The sequence below is a fragment of the Drosophila willistoni genome, assembly GCF_018902025.1.
Source record: "Drosophila willistoni isolate 14030-0811.24 chromosome 2R unlocalized genomic scaffold, UCI_dwil_1.1 Seg200, whole genome shotgun sequence".
Taxonomy (NCBI): Eukaryota; Metazoa; Arthropoda; class Insecta; order Diptera; family Drosophilidae; genus Drosophila; species Drosophila willistoni.
In genome coordinates, this window is record NW_025814051.1 from 1,482,424 (window position 1) to 1,495,270 (window position 12,847).

A 12,847-nucleotide genomic window follows, 5' to 3' on the forward strand; every position below is an offset into this window, starting at 1 on the left:
TGTGGTCCTTTTTGACCGCAAAATTGCTAATCAGCTCACACTCATAAAATTTATGCAGCTTATTAGCGCTTCTCAAATATATTTTGTTTTTTTGGTTCACCCTTCTCTCTTTCTCTGTGAATCTTTTGGCTGGCAAACAAATTAGCCTTACCACTTGATGGTCCATATGAGATGTAGAAGGGGGATCCAAAATAATTTCATCTTTAGCGGAATAAAAGCGAAATGATGTTGTTCCCTGCTCTTCTCACCCAAAGTGTCTATGTCTACACCTTGACTATAACTTCGATGCGATTCCCAAGACGAAACAAAGACATTAAAAGAACTGGAATGGATGGAAGGTGCTGCGCGGGGACCACAAGAAATACAGAAAATCATATAAAAAATCGTTAATAAATTTCACACAGGGGCAAGGGCAGGCCAAGATGCCGGATTCAAGATGCTGTGTGAGCAGCTGCAGCAGCACCAGCATCAGCATCAGCTACCCTTTTATGTATGTGTCTGTGTGTCCAGCTTTTGGGTCCGAATACAGATAATCTAAAGTAAAACTCGTGGAGCATAAATAAAAAAGAAATTACTTAATTTCTTAATAATGTTTGTTGTTGTTGTTGTTGCTGTTTCTGTTGCTGTTGCCAATGGCTTGTTTCGACAACTTTTTTATAATCCTTTTAGAGCGGCGGCTGCTTCTGCTTGCTGCAGTGCCTCAGCCGCTTGTGCGGGCCGGTTATATTTTTTTTTCGATTTTGTTGTTGTTGTTTTTTTTCTTTACATTCTGTTGAAATGAAATCTTTATTTCCTTTCGTGACTATAATTAATAATTTTTGGTTTTGTTTCTTCTCCTTTTTTTGTTTTTGTTTTTGAAAAGAAGGAGGAGCAGATCACTGATCACACCACTCATACCCACACATACTCACACACACACACACGCACACCAATGCACACACACACACTCACATTCACACATGCACACACACATAATCATCATCATCATCTTGACCCATTCCGAGGCCAAGTTGCAAACAAAAAATTGTTTTATGTCTGAAAATTGTTGGCTGTTTCTTGTTGTTTTTGTTGCTGTTCGTTTTTGTTTTAATGTTTGCTTTGGTGGCCAGCAAGTCTCCTGCGGTTTGCCTTTAAGTCTTTTTGGGTGGTTACATTTTCGTGGCATAAAGCAAATGCCTGACGTAGTAAATCATTTGCTAATTAACCAAGCAAAGTTTTTAGGTAAAAGAACTTCAAATGCCAAAAGACACAAAGAACTAGAGAGGCAGCCTAAGCAATCACGTGGGCTGATACCTGCTAATTTGAATATAATTATATGGAAACAATATGGATGATTAAACATTTTTTTGTACGTTTTGCTTGAAAGATCAAAGTAAGACACGAAACTATTTCACAATATAAAGAAAGATATATCAATTGTTTGACGAACTTTAAATGGTGAATGTTTGTATAAAGCATATTTATTCTTCTATATTATATTTGGAGTATTAAAAGATGCTTTTGACAAAATGTATATATAATATAATATGGAAATATAATTATCTTTTTTTTATCTTTCATCTATCTTTATCTTTTAATACTTATACTTAATAGCATGATTTATCTTCTATATTGCAATTAAGGTATGTTTTTTCATAAGTATCAATATGATATATATTAAACAATAAACAACATTTCGTCATTTTGTCCTTAAATAGAACTAAATATACACATATTTAGTTTAAATGCTCTTAAGTAGAATATTACATGATAATAGTTAATTCGAATTCAATTGGGTTTATATGTCTTAGGTGTATTTTTAATAGTTTCATCTTAAATTTGATTGTATTAGTAAAAGTTTTTTCTCCTATATTACTTTGGTGATTCTTAACAAAAGGCAACTGAGCACTAAATCAAATTTAAGAAGCATTTTTATATAATTATAGCATTCAAAATTTTAATTCAAAATATACCATATTCATTTATTATTTAGTTAATTTTAAGCGATAAAAATAAGTAGCTCTTAAGTTTTATTGTTCTTCTTTAAATTTTATTGTATTGATAAGACCCTAATGTATCTGAATTAAAATTATGAAATTATGAAAAAATCAAGATGTTCCATCTATATATATTATATATTTCACTTAATCGTTAATAAGTTATAGAACAATATTACAAATATTTTGAAATGGAATTTCGCCCAACTTTCTTTGCATTAACATGCAGTGACTTTCTTTTCTCTGAAATACCTTATATAGGAAGACAAAGTTGTTTCCCCTCAGATCTTTCCTCTGATCCGTCTCCTTATTGATTTTTGCCAACTTCAAAAAACAATGTGCGCTATTCATTGTCGGCATTTGGAGTTCTCTCTTTTTCTCCTTGGTTTTTGTTTTTTTGTATTTTTTTTATTTTTGTTTCCCGCAGTGTGCCAAAAAGTAGCCAAGCGTGTGGCGGCTGCTGATCTGGTGATCTGCCCATCTTGTGGCTTACAAATTAGAAATGCCAACAGCAGTTGCCGCCGCTTACAGGATGAAGACGAAGCTCTCACACAATTCACAGCATGCCTATTGCGATGATGATGCTCATTCATCATTATCATTTATCATGCTTAAATATTTCAATGCGTTTTACGTGCAAAAAAACTAAATGAAAAAAAGTGTTTTAAACAAATAATAAAAATGTCTATACGTTTGGTTGGCCTTTATGACAGGTAAGTAATATACATATATGAGATTGTATTTAGACATATATACTTGTTGAATATATAATTTTAATGATTTGTAAAGGCTGCCAGATTTTGGAGGCTACCATCTGAACTTTAATATTTCTAAAAAAGAACTAATGTTTTTCTTCAACCATTTTTTTTTGTTCCTTTTGATTCAATTAATTGTTCAATTAAATTGTTTAATCTGATGAAATATCTCTATTTATGAACAAAGCTTCCATTGATCATCAGTAAACTATCGGTTTTAACTAGAATTGCGAGCCAGGTTTAATCCGCAGCATCAACGAGGCAAATGTGGCGATTTCTAATTTGACAAAAGGTGCGCCCCTCGACACTCGACAACTAATAAAGTATATATTGTTTTTTTTTTTTTTGCTTTTTCTTTATTTCTTATTATTATTTATGCCAAAGCAGTAACAATCACAGACAGCGTGTCGCTCCCAACCCTTGAGCAATTGGTTGGATTTGCCCCTTCCCCCAATGAGATGGTACCCCTTTTTGAAAAAAAATAATTAATAACAATAATTTGCTGCACGATAAGAATTCCATTAAAGACGCAAAATGTATTGATCAAGTTAGTGATGAGGGAGGGCGGCGGAGGCGTGGCATGAAGCAATCCAACGAGTTTAAGCCTCAATATGCCTTTGTTTCATTTGGTTGGGGCTTTTTTGAGTCTGTGTGTGTGTGCTGAAGCACTTTTCGGTTGATTGTCGATGGTTGTTATCTAGATTAATCCCTTGCGGCAATATATGTATACAGCAAAACACAAAAAAAAACTGTTCATTATTGAAATCATTGTGTTGATGTTAAAGCCTTTTTTTTTGTAATTTTTTGGTTTTTTTTCTTTGATCGTGTGTAGCACTCGCAGCTAGACATTTTGGCATTTCATGACAGTGGAACTCAGCCTCAGCCTTTGAAACTTGGTCTTCTTCAGAGTTGTTCGACTCTGGCTCTGATCTGGGACTGGAGTCTTGGGCTTTTGTCATGGCAGACTTGATGGCAACGCCAAATACTTTTGTGTATTTTTCCCCTTTTTTTTTGTATCTTTTGTTGGAGGTTTTTGGCTTCAGGGGGACGCTCATAAATGATCGAGGGTAGCTTAAGAATATATATAGGTCATTAATTGCCTCTCACTCAGGTGGAATTTGAGCAAAGTTTCTAAATCATATATATAATAATAATTAGTAGGTTTTAATAATGTTTAATTATTTTTTTCATACTTTGATCTTTGCTTTTTGAAATTATTTTTAAGTTATCGTCAATAACAAACTGGTTCCAAATTGTCAAAAGACCGTGCCCTAACAAGTTCCAAATTGACTTCAAACTGTTTTGAGCTGGTTCAAACTGATCTTACATTGGTCTCAAACACTTTGAAAATTGACTCAAAACTGGTTTCAAACTGGCTAAAGAAATGTGAAAATTTGTATATCCTGCTTAATTTAATAAAAGACTGGTTCAGTTATGGTTTGAAACTTATTTGAAATATTTACACAAATGTTTAAAAACTCGCTACAGTCGTTCAATAGAGTAAAGTATATTTGAGATTTGAGAGTTTTGCTTTAAGCAGCCCTCGATAATAGATCTACTGATCATCATTTTGATCAGTTCATGTGCGGGTGTTATTGGTGTGTTCTTATGGTGGGCCAGCCCTCCATACTTCGTGCTCCATGTATTTCTTTTTTCTTTGGTTTGCCATCATCATCATCATGATCATCGTCATCATCATCATCATTGTCATCGGGGTGGTCCAATTGTACTTGGACTTGAACGATTGGTTGAAGCTGTGTGTGCCAGAGCGATTGCCGATGCCGCTGCTGCTCACGAATTGCATTAAAATTGCAATTTCAGCAGCGCGCAAAGTTCATGTCAGACATTATGTTTGCTTAGCTTTGGCTGTGACTGTGTGTGTGTGTGTAGTAGGTGTACATAACTACATTCATATACATGTACGTTTGTATATGTGTGGCTATGTATAGGGATTCGGCGGGGCCACACTGGCTGGCTGGTTGCAGTTTTGAGGGAACGGCCATTTTATTTTATTTTTTTTTTTGGTTGCTGTTGTTTGGTTTGGTCCCATCTTCTGTTTCTGGCAAAAGCCACGACGATTTCAACGCTTTGTCGTGTTCGCAGTGCGATTTCTTTGCTCCTCACCTCACCATACTTCTCACTACCGCCTACTTCTCCAGCAGCACCATCACCATCACCACCCTGTGTGTCGGGCCTGCTTGCCTTTCCCAGTCTTTCTACTAAGTACAAGAGTTCTTGAGCTTGAAGTTGGGGCCGAAAGTAATTTATTTCTTTATTGTTTTACGAATTTACAATGCAACTGGGAGAAACAACAACAAGGCAACAGCAACACAGCCATAACAATCACGCCGCAAATGTTGTTGCTGTTACTGCCGCTGTTGTTGTTTTTGTTGTTGCGTGTTGCATTTGGGGTGACCACCTTGACTGCCAGATGCTGCCTCAACTACACAGCTTTAGCCTAAAGGCACTGGCAATATTCTCTGTTGATCTGCTCTACTCAGCTCCGGTCTTTTCTGTTCTGTTCTGTTCTGTTCTGTTTGGTTGTGTTCTGTTCTCTGTTCTGTTCTGTTCCTTGCCTCATCAGTGTCAAATGGTCTGGCCCAACGGTCGTCTCTGTTGGCGTTCGTCTCCGTTTCCTTGGTGTGTGGTACGCATGCGCCTTAAGGAATGCGTTGCACGAAATGCAAAATGTCAGCAACGGCGGCCCAATCGAATGGTCAAGACTGGTCGTCGACTGGTCGTCCACTCACTCGCCTTAACATTCCTTTAGTTCAAATGGAATTTCCTTTGTTTTCTGTGAGAAATTTCAAACCAACACATAAATTGTCGTAGGCGCAAGTCAACTCCTTACCCCAAAAAATAAAACACTGCAATTGTTACTGGTTCCAGTAGCTCTTTTTTCAGATGTTGCTGCTGTTGTGGTGATCATCATCATCATCATGATCATGATCATCATGATTATCATCCGTAGTAGCAGCAACTTTGGCATTTAGACAATTAAAATACTTCAAGTGCTTGTCTTTCGCTCAATGTCACATTTTGTTTATTTATGTGCATTAATTCGCTTGGTAGCTTATAAATTTTCGTTAAATATACAAAATACAAACAAAACAGAAAACAAACAATGAACCGAAACTGAAAGCGAAAAGTTGAAACATTTTACTGAGTGCCAAGTTCGTTGCCTAAGTCTTTCGTTTCATTGTTGTTTGTTTGTTGCTGTTGTTGCTGCTGATATTTGCATTGCTTTATTTGCCAAGTCAGTCAGTCTATTTTTAGATGAGAAGTCCAGTCGATTGACCGTCCAACCACTTACACAATTCGCTTACATTTGCGAATTGCTTATTCAACTCAATCAAAATTCCTAGGAAAAAATTCCCGACTCGTATCATTTACAATTTACACTTGCTGCTGGTTTGGTCATTCAATAAATTGGCACTGTCAGACTTCTCCACCACCACCACCATCCAATCCCCCTTCTCATCCACTCTGACAACATTTTAACTAACTGCCTGACAAATACCAAACAGTATAATTTTTCAATTAACAAATGATAAATCAAACTAACACCAGCGGGGGCAGAAAATTATAAAATTGCAAAATTGAAATTGAAATTTCAAATGCAATATTTAAGTCTTTATTAATGGCCCAATGCCTCGGTGCTTGATTCGATTCATAATTACGCAGATGAGAAACTATTTTGTTTATTTAATGCAATTAAGTGCAGGGAACTTGATCTGAGTGAATTGTGCAAATGATATGAGCAAACAATTCAATAAAAAGCTATAGAGTAAACACTTAAATGCTCTACAGGATAATAACAACTTTTGCTTTTAACTTTCGCTAGGACTTTATTAGGAATTTGGTTTATAAGAAAATCTATTTTGCAATTGTCGATCTTGGCAAAGTATCGAAAATAACTAATATAAATGGCCTAATTAATTGAAAATATAATGCTAAACAAAAGCAAAAGTGAGAAAACATTTAAAAGGCGGTAATTATTTAGTTCTTAGGGCAAAAGGCAGCTATGTAACTCCAAAGGATTTGAAACAATTCGAATGGGGCGAATGGTGAGTTTGAAAATATTTAACAACTTGAAGTGAAAAGTGGTCTCATTCTTTTGGACATTTAAAGGATATTAAATGATCATTAATTCTTTTAATTAGTTATGGGGCAGGGCATATGTATATAGAAATACATATGTATTATATGTATAATATCTATTTAATAAAATATGCTAATCTCGAATAGTTAAAGTCATTGGCATTTGTAATTTATGCTGATTAATTGTTTTGTTTTTTTCCATTTAATATGCCAATTGTCAGTAACTTGCTGTCGATATCATCCAGTAGCAGGCACTTCCGTTTTTTTTTTTTTTTTATTTTTTCCTCGCTTTTGTGCACTAACGAAAGACTTAGGCAACGAACTTGCTGCCCTCATTAAGGAAAGCTGGACTAGCTTATATGCTAATACATGAACACAGATACATTCATATATGTACATATGTTACAGGGTGGCATCGGTTTCACATTGTGGGGTCCTGCTGATGGTGGTGCGGCTGCTGCTATTGTTGCTGTCAGGCCTGCCACTAAACCTGGCATTTATAGGCAGCACCTGCTGCCTGTTAGAGACATTAATCCATGGCATTTAGTTACGCTTTAATAAGATTTTTTTTTCTTTCCTTCTACTGCCGCCACTGATGCTTGTTTGGCTGCTAAGGTAGCCACCAAGTCTTCTGGCTTTTGCATGCATGCAGCATGCCAGAGAACCAAGCAAGCAAAAGGCAACCCACGAAGCTCTCTGCAGACAAAGCGACGCGGACAACGCTTTCCCACTTGAATGTGGCGGCTGCAGCTGAAGCTGGTGTGGCGCCCCATTTTAACACCCAAGACTATGTCTGTGTGTGGTTATTAAAATGCCGAGATTTCTTCTTCATACCCTCTACTAAGGAGCATGATAAGTATTGCATAAATTTTGATGCAGATTGCTTGGTTTTTCAAATAAGTATTTAAATTTGTTAGAAATCTCTAGTCAAGTGTTCTTAATAATGATTGCCCTCTTCTAACTATTTCAAATATTCTTAAATAAAAGAGTATTTTAGCAGTCACATTCTCTCATATGTATGTATGTATGTGTGTGCAACCTTTCATTTCTCAACTATTGGAATTTCAATAATGAGGAAAAAGTTGTTCAACAACGATGGGTATTAAGTTCTGCATGCCATCATGATCATCATCATCACCATCATCATCATCATCATCATTGTGTTTGGCATTGGCATGCAAATGCCAAATGCCTGTGGCTTTTGGTGTATATGTCTAACCATAAGATCGCTGAACTAGTTAATTAAGGCCCCCAACTAAGGCTTCCATCTATTACGAGGAAATTACACGAAATTTCGACAGAAACTCAAAATCAACAACAGAAACTTGCATTTGCTGAAAGGTTAAACACACTTGAGTTTTATACACTGTATAACAACCAACTCAACCACTCAAAGATCCCGATCCAGATTCAACATAAAGACCAAAAAAAAACAAAAAAAAAAAAAACCCAAGCAATTCATTCATATTTGTATTTACTTAACTTGCCGATCTTGATGTTGCTGTTTGATGATGATGATGAGGAGGAGGAGATGCGAGAATGACTTGCAACATCTTGGACAACAACAGCTCAGCGAGAGTCGACGATTCAGTAAGTTTTTTGTGGCGTTGTTGTTATTGTTTTTTTTTTTTTTTTGTCTGTTCTTTATTCATACACGCTTATGAAAGGCCAAGTCGATCTCATATATGTATTTTATGGGACGCCCGTTGCCGTGTAAATGGAGTTTCGACAGCCTAATTGGAGATCAACGCAGTATAATTGTCTGAACCGAGGGCTGATGCTGCTGCTGTTGAGGCTTTGGCTTGGGTATCTGGATGAACGGACGGATGCTTGCTTACTTGGATGGATGGATAGATGGATGACGATGATGATGATGATGAAGTCGTGGCCCGAGAACAGGTGAATGAATTTGTGACAGCCAAGACAAAGGCAAATGATGTATTGATAGCATCTGTTTGGTAGCTGTGGAGCATATATAGCGGCAGGACGTCTGCTACCACAATTCTTCAACCTGAATGTGAGTCAAAGAGATGTCAGAGAGATTGCTTTGCATTGTACCTTGAAGATGGAGCAATAAAAGGAATCTTGAATGCAAATTGACGACTGCAATTTCGATACATTTTGCTCACATTTTTTTCCCCCGAAGGCCTTTGACACATTTTTGATCGTGATTTAAAGGTGAGAGAATAATACCATTTTACTCAAGATCACAATGATTGAAACCACATTTTCAAAAGTTTTTTTTGTACTGGACGAAGGTTTTAAAGGATTTAACAATGTTTTATTAATTGTATGTTAATATAACATTGTTTAATACTTGTCTTTATTTTGGAATTGTCTTTATTTCCTAAGGTTTATTTCATAAAGTGCTCATATAAATAAAATTATAAAATCTACATATAAAATGTATATAATTCTGAACAGTTTAAACAAACAAGAAGTAATAAGTGCTTCAATATGAAACCTAAATCATCTAAAAAGAAATTTCCTGGCCGTTGACTATGTATTTATTATTTAACAACTGCTGGACAAAACAAGTAAACTCATGTTTTTGGCTAAACTATTTCAAAGTTATAAATTTCGAATATTTTTTTAAGAAAAAACTGTTCAAGTTTGAAATATATAGAAAAGGGAAACTTAAGCTGGATGTTAGCTAGCCTTTACTCAATAAATTATCTTTTATAAGTATCATGTTTTGCTTTCTAAAATAATTCAAAATGAATTGAAACTAGCCAAATGCATTCGAATTGTACATATTTACTGAGTACTCATTGGATTTTAACTTGATTGTTCTTGATAGGGTAGTTTTCTTTAGATTATTTACTTTATATGGGCTACTCGGAACTTTAAGTGTATTTATTAATCTTTAATCATTTCAAATGTATTCGTGCAAAATTCGAACAGAAATATATGTACATACATATGTACCTATAGATGATGAAAAAAGTATATTGACATTTATAAAAAAAATTTTTAAATATTGTTTATAATAAAAATGCCAAGATAATGGCTTTATATCAGCTTATTAAAAATGTTATTTTAAAAGTTAATGTTTTGACATATCAGATCTGATTTTGATTAATTGTTTAGACAAACAAAAAAATCCTTCGAGCCGGATTTGAACCAGCGACCTATGGATGTCTACTTAATGTAAATTTACCGCTCTACAGTCCACCGCTCTACCAACTGAGCTATCGAAGGTATATATATAGCACGCTGCCAAACCAGATTGAAAAGCCAAAAAGTGAATGTGCGACAACTTATCGGACCGGTGGAATACATAATTCGATTTCGGTTTTTTATATTTCGGTGAGATGAAAAGACCGAACTCTAGTGTGAAGAAGGGGGCCACCTAAAATGCACTACTAAACGGTGATCATCTCTGAGGTTTGGGGTTGTCATTGCATCCGATGACTCAGAAGTCATCTACATATCTTTATCCATTGCCGTGTACCCGATGCCTGTGGCCAAAATGACTCATGCCACGGCCATGCCATGCGTTAATGTATCTAAGCCAGAGTCCCTAGTTCTTATCAGTCAAGTGCTGGTGGCCCTTGGCCTAGGCACAAACTGTTGCTGCTTCGGTAGACGGTACGGGACGGCAAAGTGTGTTCTCCGATAAGCTAAAGGGGCAATTTTTGACGGCCAAAAAGGTAAGGAATGAAAACAATAGGAGAGGGGAAAGAAAATACTTAACAAACCAATTAGGATGCCACAAGAAATTGTAAAAAACGACGGAAAATATCAGTTAATCTATATATACATATATATAAATTATATATATGACCAAAAAAAAACACATATAACCCACTTGGCTAACCGAAGTTTGTATACTCTTTTTGAGTTGCGCTCAAACCTCATGATTCTCCGTTTTTTTCTCAATTCATGTGGCCAATTTGATAATGTCCTTTTGAAATTTGTGTGAGTCCAACAAATCCGGGGACTTCGAGTAAGAAATTGGATAAATTGTTTCTTTTTTGGACACTGCATAATGCCAATCCAAGTTAATATAACCCTTTGTAAGAGTATTTAAAAAGGTTAGAGTTGAAGTGCTCGAAGTCAGCGGAGCGAAAAAACTGACAACTTACAGATAATTACCGAAGTAAGCAAGGGCCAACATCAGGACGATGGTGATAGAGAGAGAGAGAGAGAGAGAGAGGGGGAAAAGAAGAGGCGAATGAAGAGTGAAGTGAAGGGTCGGCAATTTGTGTGTGATCCATTGAGTAAGGTTTCAAAGTCGAAGACCAACTTGGATCTTGTTAGATAAGAAAATGATTGCCCAGCAGCATCCCGCGGTGAGGGCCCAGTTTGAGGTTCAGGTTGCCCTGTTACCCTGTTCCCTGGTTCGAGTTATTTGTAATTTGCCCAGGTAAATATGTTGGCCAACAAATGTTCATAATTTTTAAGAATGACTCGAAATACTTGAATTTTTTTTTAGTTCTTTTCCTCATTTTTTTATACTTTTATCTATTAGATCTTGACCTAAGTTGTCGGTAGAGACTCTTGATGTTTGGTATCAATTTCCTGCTGAGGATTGAATGAAAATTTCACTCTAATATATATTAACAATATGTGGGCGTTTGTTATCACTTGCACAAAATCTAAAACTGAAAACTAAAAAAAAATTGCCAAATTTCTTGGAAATTTTCACAAGTTTTCTTTTTGGTTAGATAAGTTAGGATTTTTTCTGCAAAAATCCCGCACTGTGTGTGCGTGTGTGTGTCTTGTCAGTCACTTTGTGTGTGGCAAAGTGTTTTCCCTTCTGTCTCCTACTCCTATCTACTATAACTATGTATCGCATACGACCGCCTGATGAGTCATTTAATTGAGCCGAAAAATTGACTTTGTAGTGCATCTGCCAATCGAGGGATGGGTAAATTAATTTACTGACCTCATGATAACCAGCCAAAAAAACCAAACTCTCACATGACTCATCTTAAGGAATTCGTTGTGTGGTATTGGCCTCTCTCTCTCTCTCTCTCTGTCTCTGTTTGTTCAGTCTTTTATTGATGCATACTATAAATTTATATATGTAATTACCTTTATACATATATTGGAATTGCATTTGATGTTGTAATATTTCCGATTGTATATATTAATAGAAATAAGAGGTCGCTGGTCAAAAGTGTTAAAAATTCTTAGGAAATTCCCTGCTTTACATTATAAACCAAATGCACTTTAGAACAAAATTATGAGCACAAAATTTTAAACCATTTGAATAAGTTTGGGTTGAAAATATTTTTCAATTTAAAACTTAAAATTTGTAGTAGACATTTTCTAGAAATAATCTATACTATTTGACATTTATTTACTAGACTTATCAGCATCAGCAAAGTTCACTCAGCGGTTTGTCAACTGTAAGTGAATAAATAGATTTTTTTTCGCATTTGAAAAGCAAGGGCCCAGTAAAGGGGGAAGAGGGGGTTTAAACTATTAAACGACTTTTGTAAGAAGTCAAATGCAGTCCAATTGTTGTATTAAATAGCGGACCAATTCGAGTTTGATTTAATTTTTATTTAAAATTTTAGAAAAAGTTTAAAAAAAAACTTTTTTTGATTTCATCAATTTTATTCATTTAAAATTAAATTTTCAATATTTCAAGTATATTTTTAAATATTTTCAAATGTTTCTCTTTGAACCTTTTAGCGTTTTAACCAATTTTAAGATTAAATCGCTCAGATATTGTAATATATATTGTAATAAATTTGGAAAATACTTTTTAAATTATTGCAGAATAAGTTTTTTTTTCAATATCTTTCACTTTCTTTGTACATTTCTTGGGTTCATCGAAATCGATTGCCGATTTCGCCCCCTTTATTACGCCCATGTGGAACAACAATTTGTCCAAGTATAAACGGGCAAATGGAAATTAGACATACTGGCAGATCTATGCAGATCATTATCAGTTTGATTTCGATTTGAGTTGCCTGTTTAATTGGCATTTTAATGGCAACAAATTGCTTGTTGTCCCATACATCAACTGCTATACTTACGTATGTATGTATATATACATAT

General features: G+C 35.3%; 1 non-coding gene across 1 annotated transcript; it reads right to left on the reverse strand.

Moving 5' to 3' along the window:
* Window positions 1–9,935: 9,935 nt before the first annotated feature.
* Window positions 9,936–10,033, reverse strand: Trnay-gua. The gene is made up of 2 exons: window positions 9,997–10,033; window positions 9,936–9,971 (listed from the first exon to the last, which is right to left on the reverse strand). It is a non-coding gene; the product is annotated as a tRNA-Tyr (tRNA).
* Between the last annotated feature and the right edge of the window lie 2,814 nt (window positions 10,034–12,847).